This window comes from Delphinus delphis, chromosome 15 (genome assembly GCF_949987515.2).
Source record: "Delphinus delphis chromosome 15, mDelDel1.2, whole genome shotgun sequence".
NCBI classification, from domain to species: domain Eukaryota; kingdom Metazoa; phylum Chordata; class Mammalia; order Artiodactyla; family Delphinidae; genus Delphinus; species Delphinus delphis.
The window spans coordinates 10,915,273-10,940,179 of record NC_082697.1 but is presented as its reverse complement, the minus strand read 5'-3'; the positions used below and the strand labels follow the sequence as shown (position 1 = coordinate 10,940,179).

General features: G+C 41.7%; 1 protein-coding gene across 2 annotated transcripts in view; it reads left to right on the top strand.

Annotated features, from left to right (window-relative positions):
* PTPN1 (protein tyrosine phosphatase non-receptor type 1) overlaps positions 1-24,907 on the top strand; it is a 66,766-nt gene that overhangs the window by 4,947 nt on the left and 36,912 nt on the right. The window contains exon 1 of one of the 2 annotated variants that reach the window (XM_060033413.1): positions 3,691-3,776. The exons of the other annotated variant lie outside the window; for it this stretch is intronic. The gene's annotated coding sequence lies outside the window, so the exon portion shown is untranslated. Of the gene's footprint in view, positions 1-3,690; positions 3,777-24,907 lie in introns of those variants that run through there. 2 annotated transcript variants of the gene reach the window in all.

The following is a 24,907-nucleotide window of genomic DNA, read 5'->3' as shown; positions in this document are numbered from 1 at the left end:
CTGTACTTTGGCTCAACACTTTGTTTAGGCTGCCTTTCCCACTCATTCAGGCTTGCGCCTCCCAGCTCAAATGTGTGCCCCCTTGCACTAGATTTTGGCTCTCTCACTTGTGTGCTTACATACACCTTCGTACCTATCTCTTTTAAAGCGCTGCTCTCATGGGAGCTGTTCCTTTGTATCCGAGTCCATCTACTGTAGGGTCCAAACTATGGAAGTCACCTCTTCCATCTTTCTCATTCATCTTGGTGTCCTCTGCACCGGGCACAAAGTGCCTAAGAAATGTTGGGGTTGAATTGATTGTCAGCACTTTGCCCCAGGCCCTGACAATAGAAAGACAAGTCACAGTTCCCAGCCCCCATTCTGGGGGAGGAGGAATGGTAGACACAAAGAGATTAGCCTGCATTAGTACTAATAGCAGAGGCCACTCTCAGAGAAAACCAGTACAGTTTGAGCCACGGCTTGATGAGGCAGTTTGGTGTTGCCTGCTGTGGTGGCTTGGAAGAAAAGCTTGGATGCTTACCCAGTAGGAAACCCAGCTTATTTCACAGGAACTTTAAATTTAACAACAAATTTGTACTTGGCTTGAGGCGAACTTAATAGGAAACTTGGAGGTGATATATCTGTCTCTCTAAGAATTATTGAATTAACTCTGTTCTCATCACTCTCGACTTGTTCTCACATGCCTTCTAGAAGGGCTTTGTATGTAGCTGGTTTGTAAAATATATTTTGACTGTGGGCTTAAAAATATGGTTCTCCATAAAGTAACCCTTATAAAACCTGTGATTTCTTTTCAGAGTATAAATGGTAAAGGCAAACATTTTTGGCCTTTGATCAGATCACCCTTCTGGCCAAGAGAGTAGCTTAATCTTTTGCTTTTTCTCTAGTTAGCTCTAACACTAACTAGGCTGAATGGGTCCCTTCCTTTCTTTGGGCTTCAGTCCCTTCCTGCGTAAAAATGGTCCTTGACTAACTGATCACCAAATTCTCGTCAAGTAATGAAAGTCTTTAATGTGCTCACAAAGAGAGTTTGATGTTCCTGAAGTAATCCTTGTAACCACTGCTGTGGTTACTCAATTTTGTAAGGTGCGTGGGTGTTGGTGGGTACAGTTAGGCTCAAAATTGTGTAAGTTTTGTGACTATAGTTGAAGATTCAAAAGAATTGAATCTTTTTTTTCCCAAGAGGTATTGAACATTTTTAATAAGTTGGGTTCATTTGGTTTAGTAATGTGGGAAAACGAGTGGCACTGACATATGAGTTATGCTTGCAGTTTTTCTCTGAGTAGCAATTGGGTGGTTTTTCCTGTAAAGATAGAGGAACTGATTCTCGAGAATTTACGAAAGATTCAACCCCAGCTAGGTACACAAAGAGTAGCTGCCCTTTATGTTGTAATTTTAGAAAGAAACCAACATCTGGTCTAAACTTCATTTGAAGAGCATGATAGTATACACAGCTGCCGTGTTTGAGAAGAAAGTACCTAAGGCTCCAGCATTTTAGAAATAATGCTTCACTTTGTAGAAGTGGGCTTCGTAGTTTCCTAGCTGCTGCCCTCTCCTTCCTCAAGGCAGCTTGACGTATCACAAGGGTCTTACTGACAGTTTTGTAAATTTTGAATATCTGAAAGCTAGGAACAAGACCATTTCCCATGGAAGATTTTTTCCCCCCAAAATAAATAGCCAAAGAAAAGTCAAGCCCCCCCGAATCAGTTGATCTTCGGAATGTAGTACAAGTCACACTGCAGACAAAAATAACTACTGATAAATGATTTTCAGTTTTTTGTTTTTAATTTGTGACCTGATTCAATTTGCAGTTTTGAATGCTTTTGATTCTACCAACGCTGTTTGTAAAGTTTTACGGATACCCCGTGGTAATTAGATAGAATTGGTGCTTAAGAAGTTCTACAGCATGGAATCACAAAATAAACGTGGCTTCTTAGCAAAGGGACACTTAAGGTCCATATTTTTCTCTGGAAAATATACATATTCCCTACTACTCTTAATCTGGTAGTGTGCCAGGAAGTTCTGAGTTCTTATTGAGGGTTAACTGCTTGTTGAAGCAAACCTTTGGGCGCGAGTGGACTTGTGTCCTAGGCGTCTTTCTTCCCAAAGACTGATTGAGGCACGTTTTCTTCTACAGGTGAAGAAGGAAAAGCCTCGGCTGTGTTTGTGGCTTTTGTGGGCGAGCGACACCACTTGCAAAGATAAGATGAGCGTAGCAAAACTAGGTTTCCAAAACTGTGTTTTTTTAATTTATTAGTTAGTGATTAGAGAAGGAAAACTCCCTTATCTCCGTTACTGTTATGAAACATTTTTCCCCCGACTTTTTTTTTTTCTTACCTAATGGCTTTGTTACTGGTGCATCTCTTCGTTTTGAAGAATCTCATTTAAAAAATGCCACGCTAAGTTCCAGGGAACAGCTTAGCTAGTTTTTATTCTGTTGAGTACTGATTACTCAGAGAATTATACAGTATTGTGAATTGCTTACAGGAAGGTGAACATCAAGTAATTACTCCAAGTAGTTGGAATTCTCTGAAGAACAGGGGGTTACTTAAAAATGTCTGCGCATGAAATCACTTCTGAATATAACTTCACTCAAGAGAACAAATAGGCAAGCTGCGTTTAGCATAATACGGTAAATTAGCTTTAAATTCCCTCGGTGCTTAAACATTTGTCACTGTTACATTTATCTTAGATTTTGTATTGCTTCACTATTCAAATAGTCAGGGCTGAGTTTGCTTCTACAATGATAAAGGCAAAGTATGCCTAACTGGGTCATAAATATTTGTGTGGCTCACTTTTGCACAGAGAAAAGAGGCCTCTAAGAAGATATTCAGGGGTCTTTCAGAGGGAGGATACTTTGTTTTGTGTTTTTTGTTGTTCTTGTTGTTTTGCTTTATTTTTACCCTGATTCAAAATGTTATTTTGACAGCATCTTAGAGTTAAGAGCATTGCCATTATTGTTCTCCACCACCTGGATACCACCTCCCAGTTGCCAGGGTCTTTTGGATCATCCTCGGAGGTGGGGTGAGGGGGTGAAGCAGAGTGGTGCAATATCAGGAAGTTGCATTAAGCCACATCAGGTTGACAGGCACAAAGCCACATTTCTGGAGCAATCCCCAGTACACCGGGTGATATGGCCATGATTGAGGGTTAGCTGGTCCACATCTCCCATGAACCATCCTTGAGAATCCACATCCCCATGATGTGCTGCGTTTTAATGGGTCCTTTATGTACCTATCATGGTACCATTTCTAAGTGTATTTAAATATTCCTTCATGTCCCACTAATAGTTTTTCTTAATATATCCCAGGAATATTAGTGTCATTAGCAGTATTTTATTTCATTTGTTCTTGTCATAGTACCCAGGTCTGCTACTGTCCCTTGTTTTTCTACTTACTGATAAGAATGCTTTTTAGAGTTTTAGTATTGAAGAGTGCACAGTAGCAGTTGGTAGGTTTTATACTCATCGTTTCTTAACCACTCGTTTCCATCCTTTTTGAGCTTGAACTTTCCCCAGAAAACTTATCAAAAATGTAGTCATCACGCAGAGAGAATCATGGTAAAAGTAGTTGAAGTTTAACAAACTAGTACCTTTTTTTTTTTTTGCATGAACCCACATTTGTCAACTGACCTTCCTTTTGCAACACGTTCCACTACTTTATGACAAAAACTTTTGTGTTTCCCAACAGCCTTTGTTCATTGGAAGATGTTGCTTTTGGAAGTAGGAAATAAACGGCTTGAGGAGATGGAGGCAAGCTTTGGTCTGAAGTAGGAGTCTGGTATGTCCCTAGCTCTCTGTGAGAAGCGCATTCGGAGATGGGTGTGGTCCATCATCTGAAATTTCCTATCCTCAGTTTGAGGAGGTGGTTACCATTCTAACCACTTAAGAACTGCATGGTACATGCTATTTTATTTACAGGGCAAAACTTAGCTCTAATGGTTTCCCTTGTACTTGCCTTCAAATTAATAAAATGTCATTCTTTGGTAATGTTTACATGCCAGAAGGAAGAAAGGATACAGCTGAAGTTAAAGGATTAAATTGGCATCACACCTTTAGTTTTGTAAATGCTTTTAATGTTTGATTTTTGTAGGTTGAGCATAAGGAAGTGATAAGTATGTTAGGTTATTTGTGGTTTGAGCTAATTTTAGTCTCTTGTTCACAGCTTGCTTTATATCCTTTGACATTTGCTTTCTAGAAAGACAAATTATGAATGTAGGACTCAGTTTATATTCTACACTTGGCTATATTTCAAAAAAATATTTTCTCAGTACTTTGGTAGTTGGACACTTTGAAACATAGTAACATTCTTTTAAAAATCATTGATTCCTTTGCTTAGTGATGTCTCTACTTTTCCAGCAAGTAAATTAGATTCTTTCATAGAGGCTTGGAACTCTTGCTATAAGCCAGTGGCTAAAAGGGTATGGTTGGTACTAGAGGATTTTTAAAAGAGTCTGACTGACCCTGAGATGTACTGAAGCAAGGCTTTGATTGGCTGTATATAGGAAATCTTCCCCACCCTGTCCCCTTAGTTGATAGAGCCTTTTACTCGTAAAGGCTGGGTCTTTGTCTCAAAGCTTTAGTCCCAGGCTGCCCTGCTACCCACCCTTAACCAACTCCCCCGAACATACATCCCCCCCCAGGGACTTGTGAGGTGATGGAAGAAGAGGACAGGGTTTGGGTTCTGGGTCTGCCTTCGACTGTTGTGGGACCTTGAAGGAGTTAACATTCAACATCTGTAAAATATGGTGATTAGACCAGATAGCCTTACAGCATGACTGGAATCTAACATCCTACACCTACGCGGTCACACGAGGAGCCAGGAGACTGGGGCAACTTTGCTGGAAAAATGGGGGCTTCACGTCCCACTCATGCTAGATTTGGTAGCCATATATGTTCCATGATCCCCCTTATCTAAAAGTGAGACAGAACTTTAAATTTTCATATTAACTCAAATCAAAACTTTAAAAATCCATTATGTCCTTAAAAAGAACAAAACACCCTGTGTGGGCATAAATCCATTATTTTATAAAATGACTGAATGCCACATTGATGAATGCAGTTTCCTTTGAAATTCTTCTCATGTCTAAAGAGGATTATTGGGTTTTGTAATTGGACTAAAATCTCCCATTCAAGGGAGAAAGGCACAGTCTGATCCATGTTCTACCCTCATTCATAATAAAACCCAATAACAGCTAAGTTTTATTGAATTCTGTTATGTGCCCCAGGCACTGCGCAAAGTGCTTTACATGCAGTACCGTTTATTACACACCATAAATTGGTCTTTAATAGCAGGAAATGTTTTGGGAGGATAATTAGGTGTCAGAGCCTCGATGTTCTTCTTTGCCTGAGGTCTCCCATGTCCTGGACCCAGCTTTACAACGGCACTGTGGCCATGCTCACACGGATACACAACTGCAGGGACAAGGAATTGCGCTTCGCTTCCTGGTTGATTAGCACATAGGAAGAGAGAGTTTGTAGATTTTGACCCTTGCCCATATTTCTGACCTCTTACCTAGATGTCACAAGTTGGCCACCCAGTTATATTTTGCTTGGTCCACACAGTGCTTTAAAAAAAAAGAGGAGTTTAAACTTTTGTCATTATTGATAAATCAGGAGAAATCACATACAAATCTGGATTTCTGGCTTCTCTTGAAAAATCTGAAGATCACACGGCCTGAGCCCACCGTGGCAGTGGTCTGCTGATCTGAGGGGCACGTGTGTATTCTTCTCCCCAGCGGGTCCCCCTGTCCTTGCTTATATGATCTACCCCGCCATTGGACGCACTTGAGTTTGTAGCCTCTACTCCAGACTGGGTTTTTTTCTTGGAATTGTTTATTAGCATTAGAATTAAGGTGATTTTAAAAAGACGTTTAGGCTCGTAAGTAGTTGGTGTACTATCATTAGATAAAATCAAAGCAAGGGAAGACTAGCTGGAGATATGGTGGCTAGTGTGAAAATGCCTGAGGAGGGAGTGCCCTTGACATTAAAATCCGGGATAAAATCATTAGCCAGGTGCTTCTTTCCTTCCTGCCCTTCCCCCTTCCCTTGTCATCCTTATCCCCTTTCTGCTATTTTGAGGAAGTTGGAAGCTGCCACCATTTTTTTCCACCTCGAGCAACTGAGTGTGACTGTATTTTTGTCCCATGTTCAATTATTTCCACGAACTATTTTTGATGACCAACTTGGAAATTAAATTGGATGGTCAATATGGGACTTGACAAGAAGAATGACTTGCTCAAATAAGTTTGCACTGAAAAATCTAAGAAGTAGTGTTTTTAATGACTTGCTTTGTGACCTGGTTAGGAATGATACCATTTGTCATGTGTCTCAATTCATGATTAGATGGTTTCTGTACCTTATGCTCTCTATCAAGGGATGAAATAAATGATAGCCATGATTGGGGGGAAAATATATATATATATATATGTATATATGTTACAAAGAATATGTGTGAAAGGTCTCTGTCCCTGTTTAGCGACAGAAGTACGTGTTATATTGTAGGAGATGCTATTCCTTTGATCCCTCTTGAACATCTCTTCTTCCATAGAGGTATATTATATATGACAAATTAGAACAAGCAATAGATAGGGAAGATTCTTTACCATTATAAAACAATCAGGATCCTTGTTCTGAGTTTTGTACCTTTTCCCCTCCTAAAGCTGAACGCCAGGAGGACAAAACCAACTCAGTGTTTTAGCACTCCTGAATTGTGTGACATGATGGCATTGGCCGTTTAATACTTTTTTGTATATATGAAATTAAAATCAATAACTGGAGATCAATTTCTCCATGAAGCTTTTCATCTCCCCTTTATTTCCTCTTCTCTTCTGCAATGGTAAGCTCCTTTCAGGCAGAGTCCGTTCACTCATTCAAGTTCATGAGCTAGGGCCCGGGCTCTGGTAGGCAGTGAGGGTAAGTGGTGAGCAAGAAAGACACAGTTTGTCCTTGCTGTTAAGAAGCTTAACAGTGCAGCCAGCAAAGGGGCTGGGTAGAGACAGTCCCAGTTCAGAGTGATGAGAGCTCTCATAGGCGTAGGCCTGGGTACTTGCGGACGCTGAGGAAGAGGCATTTGGGAGAAGGAAAAGCAAGCGGAAGACCTGTCAGGTAAAGATAGTCTATAAAAGTAATATCTAAGTTGAGATTCCAAGGGCAGGCAGGAGTGAGCCCCTTATGTTCTCTAGTCCCCTAATCTGGGTTCAGGCCTCCTTGCCCTTCTCTGTTCATGTTAAGTGTTAAATTACCTAAGCTTGAAAGCATGGGAGCATATTTAACTTTATTCCTCTTTGTTCTTAACCCTCTGCCTCCCATCCACCCCTTGCCCCTCCACGATTCATATGCATTGTCTCTCTTTCTCTTAATATATATTTTTTTCCTCTCTCCCTTGCCATTACTTCTCACCTTGACTGTGATAATGGCCTCAGAATCCTTCTAATAGGGTGACTTAGTGAAGGCTACAACATGTCATTGACCGCATGTTGCCGCCGTGTAGTGGTCACCTGTGTAGGTGTCTTCTCTGGCAGGATGATGTTTGTGTTATCGTCTGTGCGTTAACGGTGTTAACGGACAGTGCGTTACACTTAGTAGGCAGGTAGTACAGTATTGATTGCAATGAAGTGATAGCTTTTATATAAATAGTTTTATTTTTCTTATCCAGGTATTTATGCAGATACTCTTCAGTCTGTACAAAAAGCAGAATTATCTTTTATGACACAAAATGTTTTTTATAAAGAGTCTTTAAGTATAAGCCTGACTCAGTAAGTACAAATGGAAAATATGTGGCTATCCCCCTGATATGCAGATGACACTATAAGAAGAAAGGTCTCATTTATTCATTGTGAATTTTAAAAGATATCTTTAATGGTGTTAGCTGGCTTATCCCATTATGTGGTCTGTTCATTAGCAGTTCTCTGTATATAGACGGCTTTGTTCGAGTGAGTCTTTCAAGTCAAGTACCTTGTAAAATAACTTTACTGATAATTTATCCTAGTTTTAAATGACTAACTGATAGGCTTTAATTTTTAGGCATTTTAACATTTTTGGATATGATTACATATTCTGAGACTTTGTGATTTAAACACAAAAATTATCATCTTGAGTAATTCTGAATGAGTTGCTGATTGCTGCCTGTTTTCCGTTCACATACTTACTAAACTCATTCCTTGCTGTGTCGGAGCAGTCAGACTTGGATATCTGCAAACCATTAAGGTTGTGTAACATCTTTTCTTTTTTCCTTTTTCTAATTCTGGCTTTGAAGATCATGTGTGGAAGTAGTACTGGATTCGATTTTTTAAAGAATAATTGTTGATTACTAGTCATTACAGATTTGAAAATGGAAGAGTTTTTCTTATCAATGGAGGACAAAGTAGAGTAAAAGAAGCTTTGACTATCTTTCCTTCACTGGTGAAGGAGGATGTTTCAATGTGGCTTCTGTTTTTGTTTTTCCTCCTTCCGGTTTTATTTTGGAATCATTTACATGTCACTGAATGGATACTACAGAACGTCCATAGCAGAAATAGATGTATAGAGCAGAAAAACAATAGTTCACAGGCATCTCAACAGAGTCACTAAACATAGCTTTTTTTAAAAAATTTATTTTTGGCTGCGTTGGGTCTTCATTGCTGCGTGCGCGCTTTCTCTAGTTGCAGCGAGCGGGGCTACTCTTCGTTGCGGTGCACAGGCTTCTCATTGTGGTGGCTTCTCTTTTTGCAGAGCACGGGCTCTAGGTGCGTGGGCTTCAGTAGTCGTGGCACGCAGGCTCAGTAGTCATGGGGCACAGCCTTAGTTGCTCCGCGGCATGTGGGATCTTCCCAGACCAGGGCTCGAACCCATGTCCCCTGCACTAGCAGGCGGATTCTTAACCACTGTGCCACCAGGGAAGCCCCTAAACATAGCTATTAAATGGACAGAGTATTGCAGGGGGGAAGCAACCGTTTTTAAGTTGGAAGTGAATAAGAAAGCATTATAAAAATAGATCCTTAATAGAAGTCCAAACTCTGGATAAGACCCTGGTTCACTGATTATGCTTTGTCTTAGGATTGGAGGGGAGGTGTAGATGTGCGTGTGTTGGGGGTGGGAGTATGAATCTAAGAGAGGATTCCAGCAGGCATTCCCAGTCAATAAATTGCCTTTGGGGGAATTGTTTAATTACTTGCCTGTATTATGCTGGTCATATTTTAAGTGGGCCCCTCTGCATCCCTCCCTCTCCCCTTAATTTACCTGGCTCACAACGTGTCCTCTTTTCCGCAGCTGCTGTCTTCCCTGGGCCACATCAGTGTTCCCTTGGGCAGTCCATCCACCATGCTCACCTCCTCCCCTGGAAATTTCATGTCCCTCTCCTTTTGCCGTCTCCTTCCCATAGGGCACGCCCTGGCCCTTGGGATGTTTTCTGTCTTTGCCATCTCATTAGACTCAGACCTTTCACTCTCCAATCACAGCCTCCTGTGCTTCCACACTCCCTCACTCAGTTACTTCCCTCCTCTGGGTTTACTCCTACAGCCAGATTTCCAGCTGCTCCTTTCCAGCATCAGTCCTCCCTTCCCTTCTTATGCGGCCGGTCAGTCCCTTGAAATGCTGCCTCTCCAATATCCCCGTGTAGCCCTTCTGCCCATCTTCTTTTTTTTTTTTTTTAATTTATTTAATTTACTTTTATTTTTGGCTGCGTTCGGTCTTTGTTGCTGTGTACGGGCTCTGTCTGGTTGCGGCGAGCGGGGACTACTCTTCGTTGCGGTGGCTTCTCTTGTTGCAGAGCACAGGCTCTAGGCGCGCAGGCTTCAGTAGTTGTGGCACGCGGGCTCAGTAGTTGTGGCTCGCGGGCTCTAGAGTGCAGCCTCAGCAGTTGTGGCGCACGGGCTTAGTTGCTCCGTGGCATGTGGGATCTTCCCGGACCAGGGCTCAAACCCGTGTCCCCTGCATTGGCAGGTGGATTCTTAACCACTTCGCCACCAGGGAAGCCCCTGCCCATCTTCTTGCCATCAGCATACCAGACCAGCTCTACCTGGACCAGGCCAGCCACCAGCTTTTCTCTTCCTGGGCCCACGCCCCTAGGTGCTGCTGGAGAAAAATCTCCTGGTTTTGCAGATTGAACCACTAGAAGGAAATCAGGTCAGTAACTTCAGATCTGTCTCCCCCAGCTCTTGGCTGTCAGATCTGAAGTTTGCCTGTCATCCTTTCTGCCTCATTTCTCTCACAAGGAAAAAGGAGTCTTTGTTCCTGTCAAAGGCAGCCTTATATCTGTGCTCTTCATACCTTCCCATCCCACCTGTTCAAGGCATCTTGCACCAATAGCTTAGTGTTTCTTTTTAGGTATGTGTCCTTAGCCCTCCCTCTATGTTACCATCTTTCTTGAACCATTTAAACATTTTCAGGCTTCCTCCGGCTGCGACTCCCCCTCTAGTCACTGCTCGCCAGCTGAAATGTTTGAAATAAATAGGTCACTGCATCCATTGTTCACCTCCCAGTCACTCCTCGACTGAGGGAAGCTAGGCTCCACCCTGCCACGCCACTAAAATAATTCTTCACTGGGTTACTGTTAGCTTTCTTGTTGCTGAAGCCAATGGATTCTTTGCATCCTTATCATAACACCATTTAACATGGTCGACCTCTATTTGCTTCTTGAGTATTGTCTAACCGCAGTTTCCATAACTCTCTCTTTTCCTTTTTCTTTCCTTTTATATATTCTCCTTTTCTAGCTAGTTAGTCCCAGCTCTCACTCTTGGGCTTCTCTGCTCATCTGCTGGGGGTCTCCCTATGCTGCCACTTTCATCTGACTCTGTTCTTCTTAGGCTGCTTCAGTTGTTCACCCAGAGGTAGTAACAGCCCTTGAATTCAGAGCGGGCTCATAGACATTCTTGCACTCTGGTGTAGCTTCCAGAACACTTTTCGTTCCTGAAATGTAAGGCTCCCTGTCTCCTAGAGGGCCTTTGCGTATACTGTTTCCTCTGCCTGGAACATTCTCCCTCACTTGTTCTTTTTTTTTTGCGGTATGTGGGCCTCTCACCGCTGTGGCCTCTCCCGCTGCGGAGCACAGGCTCCGGACGCGCAGGCTCAGCGGCCATGGCTCACGGGCCCAGCCGCTCCGCGGCATGTGGGATCCTCCCAGACCGGGGCACGAACCCGTGTCCCCTGCATTGGCAGGCAGACTCTCAACCACTGCGCCACCAGGGAAGCCCATCCCTCACTAGTTCTTGTTCTTCCTTTCAGGTCCATCTTAGGCATCCTCTTTTAGGATGCTTTCTCAAATTTCTCCAGGTAGGTGCCTCTTACAGGTCTTCCCATGGCCCCTGTACTTCCACTTTCATAGCACTTTGTGTGATTATACTGTGAGGATATTCATTGTTCTGTAGTTGCCTGTTTACTTACCTGCTGCCAAGTTACCTATCTTAAAAGGGGCAGGATTGCTTTTGTTTGAGTCATTTCTGTCTCTTTGATCCAATATAGTGCCTGGCATATAAAAGTACCCAATAGGTAGTTCCTGAATGAGTAGAGGAGCTATGCTATTTGGGTTCATGAATTGGAAACTGGTTGATAGGGAGGCATTGAGTTTATAGTATTGTGCAAACCATGTGTTACTGACCCACCATCAACTTAGCACACATTTTGTTTTCTCTCTCACCCTTTATACTATGTGTGGAACAACCCCCTCCCCCACTGAAATTAGAAGCCCTTCTGAGCGGGAACTGTGTGTCATTCTTGGTGTCTCCCTCCAGTGCCTTGAACGTAGCTGAACTTCATTTCAGTGGGCCTAATCCCAGATAGATAGACACATACACATATACAGTAAGTCCCCTACATACGAGTCAGTTCCGTTCTGAGAGCGCATTCGTAAGTCCAATTTGTTTGTAAGTCCAACAGAGTTAGCCTAGGTACCAACTAACACAATTGGCTGTATAGTACTGTACTGTAATAGGTTTATAATACTTTCCACACAAATAATACATAAAAAACAAACAAACACAAAAAATAAAGAAAACATTTTTAATCTTACAGTACAGTACCTTGAAAAGTACAGTAGTACAATACAACAGCTGGCGTATAGGGGCTGGCATCGAGTGATCAGGCAAGAAGAGTTACTGACTGGAGGAGGGAGAGGAGGTGGAAGATGGTAGAGCTGAAGGATCGTCAGCAATAGGAGACGGAGGGCAAGCTGCAGTTTCACTCAGGCCTTACGTGATTGGACATGCAAACGCACGTTCGCATCTTTGAAAGTTCGCAGCTTGAAGGTTCATATGTCGGGGACTTACTGTGTACACTCTGGAACTAAGTCTCATCTGTAACCCATCCTTGTCTTCCTCGGCTGGTCCTGCTTCGGGGCCGTGCACAGCCCATGCCACTCTGGAGGGGCAATTTCCCTGTGGTTTCTTAGTTCTTGTGTTCCAGCATGCTGGCCGAGTATGAGAGACGTCAGCGGTATGAGAGTCTCCCTCATTGAAACTTCATAGGTTTGGTAGCAGGGACTGACCAGTGCTGACAGGAAATAGAGGCATTTATTAAAAGCCAGAGTTGTCAACTTGCAGGATGCAGAGCTCTTGTTAGCATATGATTTTATGGTTGGTTTGGTGCTCCTCTATAAAAGTAGAGAACTGGATAAAAATGGCAGGAGCGTGCTTGGGTCTCTGAAGTTAGATCCTTTTTCCTAAGTAATTTGCCTTTAGAGTTTCATTTGTTTGGAATTTCCTGAGATTTTGATCTTGCCAGAAAGTTTCCAACAAAACAAAATTCTGGGCAGGTGAAGCATGTGCATGTGAAACGAAATCATTGCTTTTGTTTTCAACTCTTTTCTTAACGTATTATCCTTGGTTCAGCCCTGAAGGTTATTCTATTTTTTTGTGGATCTCAACTTTTCTCTCATCTTCTGGTTCTTAGAAAATGAGCGGTATTGTTTGAATGGAGAAGAGGAGGAGAGGAATAAAAATAAATGTAAAAGCTTTGTTCTTGCCTAGGCAGGCTTGGCTTTATATTAGTAGCTTGGAGCAGAATGACATGTCTAGTCTGGTGAAGAAGGGATATTTCGGGTTGGTTTGGCTTCTTGTGGATTTTATTTTTTTTTTGTTTAAAGGTTTGTGTTTTAAACCAGAATTTTTCTGTGAATGTAATCAAATTTAGATAAACGCACTTAGTTTCACAATTTGCAGGGCACATTTCTGTTACCTGTGTTAAACACAAGTCATTGTGGTGAATGACTTGGGTCAGGTTGTTTCTCAAATGAACTGAGATCTGGCATGGTTTAAGTGGTCACAGAGCAGACCTGTAACCCAAGAGAATTCTTTTCTTCCCGGTTCAGTGTCCCTTCCTCCAGACGTGCTGCTTTCCCGGAGCCCTAGGAATGCCTTTCATCAGAGTAGCCGTGATTAAACGAATAGAGGTTTCCTGTTGGACTGCAGCGCTCACCTGCCTTCATTCTGTTCATCTCAGAGCAGAGGTTCTGGATCCTCAGTGTTACTTACTGAGATTGTTTTAAACATAAAAGTGCCTTTAACGAAGGCCAGCGGTAGAACAGTTGAGAACAAAGTAGAAATAGTGTTAAAGACAGAGTTGTTGGCAAGAGTCTTGAAGGAGTGTTGAAGATAGTATGGGAAGCAGTTAGCAGTTAGCATTTATATTCCAGTTTGTTGGTTTCAGACCTACTTGTATGGTCCCCGTATTGTAGTCTGTGTGTTACCGAGTCCCCACCCACCATCATCCTCTTTGTCTTGCTCTCCCCCATCCTTGCTTCCCCTCCTCACCACTCTCTCCCCCCATGGCCACCACAACCACCACTAGCAATTACCAACATGTTGGATCTTGAGGCTGCTTCCCTATAAGGATGTGGGGCAAGTGGGGTTGGCCATTGACGTCGTTACCAAGTTCTGTGGGCTCTCTCACTGTGTGCCTCGTGACGTTTGATTGGCTGCAAACTAGCAATAAACTGCTTCTTCTGCTATCTAATCTGTAGTTGCTTTCTATCTCTGTATTTAAGGGTACATCTATAATCTACCAATGCCAGTTGAAGAGGATAGATGATAGAAACAACCGTATGCTTAAGCAAGTTGGGAGAGATGCTAATAGACAGCCAGAAAACTACAACAGCCTGTAAAACAGAACAGGCTCAGTTTGTGGCAGAATTTTGTGTTCAAGAATTTTGTTTTTTGTTTGATTTTTAATATGCCTGTTTTGTCCTGTTTAAATTGATAGTCTTCAAATAAAAAGCTACGGCCAGTCTTGTGTGTCATGGAGTCCCTGGCTGTGAGGCTCAAAGTTTATTACTATCCAGAGTGTCCCCTTAAATCTCTTTGGGTCAGTTCATGGGAACAATGTTCAGATGGACTTTTCTGGCTGGCAGAGAGTCAACTGGTAACCAAGCATGAAAATACAGACAGTCCCTAATACATACGTGTGTCTGCTTCAAAAGGTTGAAAGTTAGTTGTCTGGGACTCTGAACATATTTTCTGTAGAATCAGTGCTATGAGTGGTGGTGAAGTTCCAAGCTTACCCTGGTACCTATTTATTCTGCAGTATACCTGAAGTATTCCTATTAATATCATATGTGATTTTCCCATAGAATTATTATATATGATGATGATTACTATATATATTTAATATTATACATAATAGTGATTTTATGAATAAAAACCATTCTGGGTTCCATCTGGGGGGTATTGTGTGTGTGTATGTGGTGGGGGGGTGGCTATAGGTCTGTATTAATACATCCCCTTCTCATGCAGCCTTGCCACTGGAAGTGGTTTTTCTTCTCACCTCTAAGTAATATGGACTCTCATGGATTTTGGAGGAGAGGCTGGATTCAAGGTTAGAGCCGTGAGGAATAGATTAGGCTGGCATTTCTGGGGCTAGAGAACAATGACAGCTCCCAGGACACTTCTTGGGCCTGGCTGTCTCTTCATTACCCTGTTTTGTCTTCTTCCGAGGCCCCCAGGCATTGACCTTTTTTTCCTTGGTTATCGTTTTTTTTGCTTGGTTACCATTTTTTTTTGCTTGGACCAGGGTTTTTGCCTCTGGTCTACAACTGAATTTTCTATCAGGGTCTCCTGCTTTTGAAATAAATATATAGTCTTTTTGAGGTTTTCAAAATTAAATGTTGTGGCAGAGTTATCACATGTTAGTTTTGCTGTGAGAAATTGTAGAATCCCAGATGACTGATCTTTATGATCTTTATAAACTGCACCTGTATTTCCATTTCATTCTCCTGTGTTATATATCACACTGCAGAAAATAATAGCTTTTATAATTAATACTGCCTCCCTTGATTACATTTCTTGTCTAAGATTTGTTTTCAGATAAGACCTTTTCATGACAGTACACAAAACCGTACAGCGCACTTCCTACTTAAATCCTCTGAATCTGTCCACAGCAGTATTTCAGAGTCCAAAATGACTTCTGCCAGGAGACTGGAGAAACCGTTGGGTAGGTGATCTCTGTGGTCTTTTATGACTTGATTTGTGCTTCACCTGATACAAAGAAATCTTTTAGGGTAAGGACAGGCTGCATTAGCTGGTCATAGCAAATGGGACCTCGGAGAGCATCTGAATGGCACAGCAGGCCTGGCCCTGGCAGCCTTGTGATAAAAGCGTTTGCCTCCAGGGCCATCATCTCCCATAAATATCACATTCCCCTCCCTGAACGCACAGGCACCCAAGTTGCACCTCATTTTTGTCCTCAACCAAGCACTGCTGAGATGCTGAGGCATTGGGCTCTTAGCTGATGGCAATAGTTGGTCTGGGTGTTTCCATTTAGCAGTTTGCTGCTTTTAAACTGGCTTGTGGAGAGCTGCAGGGCTGGAGGTTCCCTGCTAGTTCATGTGTGGCTTTTTGTCCCTCACTTGACAGCTGCTATTTCACTTCTCAGCAGAAAGGGACACTGTGCCCACCCAAGCCCACCCAGAAAGGAAGGTGTGATGTACCACTTCTGAAAGGTTCAGTCTGGCATCATTGTAAACAAGAAGGTGGGTCAGGTGGGGCTGGAGGTGGAACGTGGCTGCTCCCCAAAACTACAGATTGTTCTACAAGTGCATTCTGGCATAGCGTGATGAAAGTTTCTAGCATTTTATTCCCCTTAATAATCGTGAGCACAGAAGGGGTCGGGGGGAGTGGGGTTGTCTGGCCATAGAAGCTGTCATATTAAACAGCACTTTCTGGTTTTAGCAAGTTTTATCCAAATGAGACTTCAGATTTTCCCTCTCTAATTTACTGGCAGTTCTTCTGAAAATGTCTAATTATTTTGCCAGAAAATCACTCAAGCACTTAAGCCTTTTTTTTTAACCTGTGCAAATATGTTACATTCTTTTAAAATAGATCAGATAGAAATGGGAACCCGTAAGATTTTATATATTTTCTAATGCATTATTTTTATATTAAATAGGTTTCTGTAGACTTTCTCATGCTTTTGTTTAGAGGATGTATTTTGTAATGTAGAGCATGGCTTTACCTTGCCTTGTAAGCTTGATATATTTTTTTAACCACTCAGCATTTTTTTTTCCTGTATTGTGAAATCCACTGAATAATTATAAAATCAGTAGACACTTGTTTACAAGTTAATATGTGTATCTGTCCTTAGTTGCACTGACTCAAAAGCTAAAGTAACGTTCAGTTCTTTGATTTACCCTTACATCCAACTGATTGCCAAGTCCTCCAACTTCATTCTTGAAATGTGCATCTGAACCTCTTTCCTTCTTTCCTCATCCTCTTCCCTTGTCTCCATTCAGGCCCTCCTCATCTCTGGCCTTTTATGGTCACCTTCAGCTGGTTCAGGCTCTTTGTTTCCATCCTGTCTTTCATGGGACAAGAAGTGATATCCCTGTCCTACTTGAAAACTTCTAGTGGCTCCCCGTTGCTGGGACTGTAGTCTCCTGATTCCTTGGCCTCACCTAACACAGGTGCTTAAAGCAGGTCTGGGTAAGGGTGTTGGTTTAGCTCTGCTGACCAGCACCCCTGCCCCACCCCACCCCTTCCAAACTGGGTGGTCATTGGTGCTGTATCTTCTGTCTGCTGAGCGGCCACCATTCACCCTCCTTTCAGCTCACAGGCCCTGCCTCAGTGGAGCAGGTGCCTCCCGCCCCCGACACTGAGCTGCCTTTTCTGTTAAGTTCCCTTTTTTTTTGTTCTATGGGAAATATTAACATGCTTTCTCTGTTACCTCTATACCTGAATGTATTAATTTTCCCTAATTCACCTGAGGAATCCATCTCTCTAGGGGAAAATTAGGATTTGGTTACAGGAAGAAAACCACTGAGAAAACGTATTCTGCTTCTGACATGCCAAATAGCATTTTTTGCAGTGTGCTGTTCCTTTTTAACACTTAATAATATTTTATGGGTTTCCCTGGTGGCGCAGTGGTTGAGAATCTGCCTGCCAATGCAGGGGACACGGGTTCGAGCCCTGGTCTGGGAAGATCCCACATGCCACAGAGCAACTAGGCCCGTGAGCCACAACTACTGAGCCTGCGCGTCTGGAGTGTGTGCTCCGCAACAAGAGAGGCCGCGACAGTGAGAGGCCTGCGCACTGCGATGAAGAGTGGCCCCCGCTTGACGCAACTAGAGAAAGCCCTCGCACAGAAATGAAAACCCAACACAGCCAAAAAATAATAATAATAATAATATTTTATATGAATTACTATTTTAATTCTATTGCTTATATATTATTTTCTTCTTTGCTGGAATGTGAACCCTCTGAGAATATGAGATCATGTCTTTTAGATCTTCGTATCTCCTCAGTACTGAGTGTACTGTAGTGTCTGGCCTAGTGTCACCTTGTGGACTTGTATCATGCACTCATTTAACCTTGCTTAAACTATACATACTGCCACAAGCAAAAAAGAGAAATTCCTTTAAATACCACATTGTCCTATCAGACCACACCTTGATAATCCTCTGTAGGGAAGGGGAGACTGCTGGTGAAAGAGAAACAAAAGAAGTTAAGATCCGGGCTTTAAAATATCTAAGGCTTCAATGCTGGCAATTTAAAGTATTTTTTCCAAGGTTTTAATCTTAATTGCACGAAATTTTTGCCTCACAGCTAACTATAGAATTTAGTTGCCATATAAGATGGCATTTCTGTACACCCTTCAGAAATGTTTGTGGAATTAAATAAACCATATTCAGCACTTAAGGGTAATCTACCTAACAATTATTGAACAGAAGAGTCGTAATTTGTCCTATAAACCATTATGATGGTCACCTATAAGTTCATATAAATTATGTTGGCACTTAGTTCATTACAACTTTATTGGGTGCCTGTGGATGCCAGGCAGTGTGCTAGGCAGTGACAAGTACAGGGGTGAGGGTGATAGGGAACACACACCTGTGGTCTCGTTAATAGTCACAGGAGAGAGATGACATGAAACAGTCACACAAACTATTAATTGTGGAGGAAGTGCCATGAAAGAAGAATAAAAGGTAGAAGGAGAGTGTTGAAGAAGGGGCTTTAAGCAGGTATGAAGGGGTCAGTGAATCCTTGGGCGAGGCCTACAGGGTGGGGTGGGTGAGCCTTTCAGTTAGAAGTGGCTTAGCAATTTTCAAGAACGCAGGGAAGGCATGCACGACCTGAGCATTGGTCACCAGAGTATGTCACCTCCTGAGATAATGACTCCCAGAAGTTTATTATTCACTGGCAGAAAGTAGTACTTCCCCTTTGTTTATACACGTTTTAAAAATTAAGGATTTGTCTTATACTAGAATCCCCTGATTTGTTGAACAGTCCTGTATTCACTATACTTATTCATATTCCTTGAGATTTTATAAAATATTTTTAAAATACCTAAAGTCTTGATTATATCCTTTCAACCCTTGTTAAGAATTCTTATTTTTGTAATTTATAGTATATTTCATTATACAGTGATATATTTACTATGGAAAAGAAAAAACAATAAAAGTTTTCTTTATCCCTATCACTGCAGAGTATAACTACTATAAACATTTTGTCTGTATTCTGCCAGTCATATTTTAATTGAAATTTTTATTGAGATAATTACAGATTCATGTGCAGTTGTGAGAAATAATACAGAATGGTCCTTTGTACACTTTGCCCAGTTTCCTTCACCATGATAACATTGTGCAAAACTGTAGAACACTATCACAACCAGGATAATTGACATTGATAACAGTTTGTCCATCTTATCATATTTCTTCAGTTTTACTTGGGCTCATTTGTGTGTGCATTATTTGTTTCCCATAGACTCTTGTATTAGTAATGCTATTTTTTTTTTTTGGCGGTATGCGGGCCTCTCACTGTTGTGGCCTCTCCCGTTGCGGAGCACAGGCTCCGGATGCGCAGGCTCAGCGGCCATGGCTCACGGGCCCAGCCACTCCGCGGCATGTGGGATCTTCCCGGACCAGGGCACGAACCCATGTCCCCTGCATCAGCAGGCGGACTCTCAACCACTGCGCCACCAGGGAAGCCCAGTAATGCTATTTTTTATGTGATTTCATTCTAGTTTTTCTCTTTTCTGCCCTCAAAAAGCATCCCCTCTCCTAATCTTTTTTGTTGTTGTTGGTAGGAGTTTATTAATTTATTTATTTTTGCTGTGTTGGGTCTTTATTTCTGTGCAAGGGCTTTCTCTAGTTGTGGCAAGCGGGGGCCACTCTTCATCGCGGTGCGTGGGCCTCTCACTATCGGTGGCCTCTCTTGTTGTGGAGCGCAGGCTCAGTAGTTGTGGCTCACGGGCCTAGTTGCTCCGCAGCATGTGGGATCCTCCCAGACCAGGGCTCGAACCCGTGTCCCCTGCATTAGTAGGCAGATTCTCAACCACTGTGCCACCAGGGAAGCCCGCCCTCTCCTAATCTTATATCCCTCTCATGCCATTGTGTGTTTTCTCTAAACTTGTTTCAAAAAGCAGCTACCTGTAAGAGAAATAAATAGATTAAAAATAGTTAGTCCGAATGTACTTTACCAGCTTACTGATTGTTTATAGACAGTTTAGCCAGTTTATCTGGCCTTGCTGCTGAAAGATACTCTGGGTGGTTTCTAACCAAGAGAGAACCATTTAGTGCCATTCAAAATAGACTGAATTATCAACAGTGTCTGAAAAGGGCCTGACAGTGAGTTGCCTATAATTTAAGCAGAACAGAGTAAGTAGAAGAATAAATATGTACCAGGAAAGTACAGGTAACAAAGGAGGCTTAGAGATCTTTGCTGTTATTTCTTGAGCAAATACTCTTCTGAGGTCATCTGTCTACTGACTGCCTCTCTGTCAAACAAATAACCAAAAAGATAATCACCACTTGGTTGCTGCATGTGTAGTCAGTTGATTTTCGGTGGCCATATGATTTTCATATGTGGTCTGGTTTTCAGTGTTGCTTGAATTATCTCAATGCTCCCGTTGAGAAAATTCAGAAAATACCCCCAATTTTCAATTTTGGAGTAAAAAGGAAAGAAACAATAGGACATATGAAAAGTAAAAAGGAAGTTGTTTTAAAGTACTGTAACTGAGTTCAGAAAGCATGAATAGAGCAGGAGAGAAGCCAGGATGAGTGACGCTAGTCATCAAGTGGCATGGGGTCGCTAAAAGCACATCAACCAGATAATCAGCTTGAAAAAATTTAAAAGGAGGAGATAACTGCCAAGGGACTCTATCCAAGCAAATGGAAAGGACTTGAGAAGAAAAACTAGTTAGGCATGATTGTCTTGTTATTGGATAGTGAGAGAAGGGAGCTCTTTCTGTCCAGAATAGGATCTCTCAGTGGAGGTTAGGCTCTCACTAATGAAAAATAACTGTTGAGTTCTGGCTGGCCTTATTCAGCAGCTCTTAATAATTAAAATTTAGTAACGTGAGAATATGTGGAAGCTACTTCAACAAGAGAATCTGTTTCTCAAACCTAACTGTTAAAATGCTGAAGTTGTTTTTATTTTAACCCAGCTGTTATTGAACATTATTTTGGAGGCTCTAGATAAAGTAATAAGATAAGAAAAGTAAATCATTGCTAAACAATTGGGAGAAACGGATTTATTCTATTTGCAATGTGATTGATCAACCTAGAAAACGAGTTTAAGAAAAATTACATGAGTTAAAAAAAAGAAAAAAAAAAGAAAAATTACATGAGGAAATGAAGGTAGGTTAGATGGCTGGATAACAAGATTTTATCATAGAATAATATGTATAATGTGGGCCTATCTATGTAAAAACAAATAGTAAGAATTCATAAATAATGAATTCATTATTTAAGAATTCATTGTTTATTTTGCATGTTTGGAGGAGTAGACAATACTAGACTGTTAACATTGGTTAAGTTTTTTCATTACATCTTTGTATTGTATACACTGGACATGTTATTTTTATAATTTTTGAGGAGGAATTTTATAATAAGTCTTTCAGTATTTAGGAATGCTTATATTTTCTAATGACTCCTATACTAATATCTTTATCATATACCCCTAGTGCCCTCAGTTTTTGCGTATTACTGTGATTCCCTTCTGTGAGCCGTACTGAAGTTACCTAGTAATCAACTATTCTTCCCTTCCCTCTCCCCCCAGCATCTGATTTGAAATATTCTCAGTTGCTATCTGAAGAGTCTCAGTCAATATCCATAAAACTATTAGCAAGATTATTCTCTTTTTTAAAAACTCTTCCCGTTCTGCCTTCCACACTCCCTTTGGTGGTTGTACTCTACATTATATAGTACACCGTCTCCCTTACAGCCATCCTTTTATCTTAGACCTACTAGTAAATATTAATTCTCACTCTCAGTTGTTCCCTAAATCTCTCTAGTCATTTTGGTTGCCTGATGCTCATTCTCTCCTAGATTCTTCAGGAATGGTTTATAGAAACAATATTCTGGGAATTAACAGTGCACGGTCATAACAGTTTGTCTGCAGCTTTAATATTTGAAGGCCACATGGTCTGTATATAAAAATCTTTGGATCACACTTTATTTCCTTAAGTAACTTAAATATGTTATTCCACTGTCTTGTGGTATAAAGCATTGCTGTGGATGTTTGATGGTCTAATTTTTAGCCATTAAAAGTGACTTGGTCTTTTTGCTAGATTCCCAAAGGATTTTTAAAATCTTTTAATTCAAAGTGTAATCATTTATTAAATCATATCTTGCTCTTGGCCATTTTGGGTCCAAGAAGAATTCTTCCCCCAAATCAATGTGTTCTTTCAATGTATAGTTTCAAACCTTTTCTTTTTTTAATTTCAGAAGAGTCTTAAATTCAAGCTTTCAGTATTTCTTTTGTTACATTGCTTTCCTTCTCAGGGACTCAGCCTGTTGTGTGTATGTTTGATCTTCTTTGCCTATCATTTATTTCTTTCACTTCCTCTCAAAAATTTTAAAATCTTAATAATTTGCTTTAAAAACATGAAAAATTATTAAATATAATTTTAAATTAAAATACAATTTCAAACTTACAGAACAATTATAACAGTACAAGGAACCTATTTCTCTTTGGTTACTTCTTTTTGAATTTCTTTTTTTTAAACTCCTGTTTTCTGTTTCCTTTAAGGCATTAAACCTATTTATTTGCTCTTGTGTTCCTCCTTGTTTTGTCTTCATTTCTGAAAATACTTTCTTCTTTTCTTTTTAATTCTTTCCTGATTTCTTTCACTTCTCTTTTCAGATCATTCTTTTTTCCAGTTACTTTGGTTCTTAAGTTCTCATTCTCCTTTATGTTGTTATTCCATAGCTTCTACCATTTTCTTAGTTTCTTGTTGGATTAGTTTCATCTTTTGTGGGCATCTTTCTAGCCTGCTTTTGTCTTCTGTAGGGATATTGTTTGTCCCGTATTCTCTTTCATATATTAATGCTGTGTGGAACTCAACTGTTCCTTGTCTACTGACCGTTTTTAAGTGAACAGTTTCCTGGTAGTTTTAGGAAGAAAGGGGTGGGTCAGATAGATGTTCTAGCCCAGGGCTCTCAGTCTCCCTCTTTAGTTGGCTTTGTGAAGTGACTTTTAAAGCATCTTGTGTTTCTAAGATCTGCTTCCCCTGTTCCTCCCATTTTTACCTATTATCTCAACCTTCTCTTTCCTTTGCTCCTTTTGTCTGTATCTTGCTCAATTTGTTCTGCTCCAAGAAGCTTCTCCTCCGTGCAGGCTGTGTCTTACTTAGAAGGTCTTAGTTTTGAGAGTCTGTAGGGCCTAGGCTGACCCAGCACCTTGGGGAGGGGGAGCATGGGGATGCCTGTGAATTGGAGCCTACAGGATCTGCTCCTAGTTTGGCTGCTCACACAAGTTGGCCTGTCACAATTCCCAGTGAGACCTGATGATTTGGGGTTCTCCTGGTCACAGCCATCAGAACCCCCCCCGTTGTCTTGATTCTCCTTCCTCCCACACAAATGTTGATACCACATGGGTCTTAATAACTGGCTGTCCCCCACTTCCTTGTACTTTCAGAATCTCTGGTTTTGTTTTAGTTGTTGTCTGAGGGGTTCTCTGTGTTGGTTTGGCTATCCTGTTGCTCCATTTGTTTGTTTGTTTATTTATTTATTATTTATTTTTGGCTGCGTTGGGTCTTTGTTGCTGCCCATGGGCTTCTCTCTAGTTGTGGTGAGCGGGTGCTGCTCTTCATTGTGGTGCGTGGGCCTCTCTCCTCTTGTTGTGGAGCATGGGCTCTAGGCTTGCGGGCTTCAGTAGTTGTGGTGCGCGGGCTCAGTAGTTGTGGCACACGGGCTTAGTTGCTCGATGGCATGTGGGATCTTCCTGAACCAGGGATTGAATCTGTGTCTCCTGCATTGGCAGGCGGATTCTTAACCACTGTGGCACTGGGGAAGTCCTCCATTTATTTTTATGGGGATTCAGGGAGAGTGGAAAACTGTGGCCACTGCTGCCACCGTCTTCCCAGAATCATAAAGCCAGAGTAATCACTCAAAAACACATATCCAATCATGTCATTCCTCCCTACTTTAAAAAAAACTTGAGTTGCAAGAATCCTTCACGAAAACTTTCAAACATATAGAAATAGGCTAGTATAATGAACCCCTACGTATTCGTCACCCAGTTTCAATAATTAAAAACTCATGGCTCATCTTTTTTCCTCTGTATCCCCTACCCATTAACCCTTCCCAGCTCTAATTTATTTTGAAATAAATCCAAGCATCATAACAAATACTTTTAAAAAAAAATTGAACACTCAGGGGTCAGAGGAGCCAGAACCACATCTTCTTTGGACTTGGAGAGGAAAGTGAAATGTCAAGGAAAGCTGATGTTACCATCCAGGGTCTGGGCTGAGGGACCATCAGCCTGGAAATACATTCGGAGTACAACCTTAGGGAGCTGACTGTCATATCGAGCTCTGCTAGGCACAAGGAGCTAGGAAGACAGCACTTGCCATTCCTACCTGAATATTGTTTGCAGCAGAGGGCCCCGGTGGGTCCTGATTTAGGAGTGCTGAGTGCTGACAACGCTTAGTCCCTCCTCGGCCTGCCTCAGGCACTCCATGTAAAAGCCTTCCTGCTATTCCAGCCATTGACCTGCTCCTCCCTAGTTTGTAGGGAGGATGTAGGGAGCCTAGATTTCATCTCAGTTGGAATGTAGCCTTCTCCAGGAGTGTACCACATCAGAAAACCGTGCTGCCTGCAGGAGAAGTAGAGGGGAAGAGGCACATCCTTCCAAGAAATGTTTCTCTCACACCCAGCCATTCCCTGGGTATCATAGCAGGAAATTACTCATTACTGGGAAATCACCGCTGACCTTTCTGTTGAGGAAGTCAAAGAGAGAGCAGAGTTCTCAAAGTTAGTTGGGTCACTGGTGCTTTCTTCTTGCATTCATTATTTGTTTTCCACTGCCATCCTCATGCTATCTCTATTTTCATAATTCCAAATTCATATCTCACCTTGGTTCATTCTGACATGTTTAGCCCACCCATTCAGTGGATCCTTATTGAGGGCCCTGTGTCTGCAGGAGTCGTGCTCTGCCAGTGAACAAGCTGGACCTCAAGTGCCTGCTCCTTTGAGCTGAGGAGGCTCAGCCAGCAATCTCTCCTGGAAAG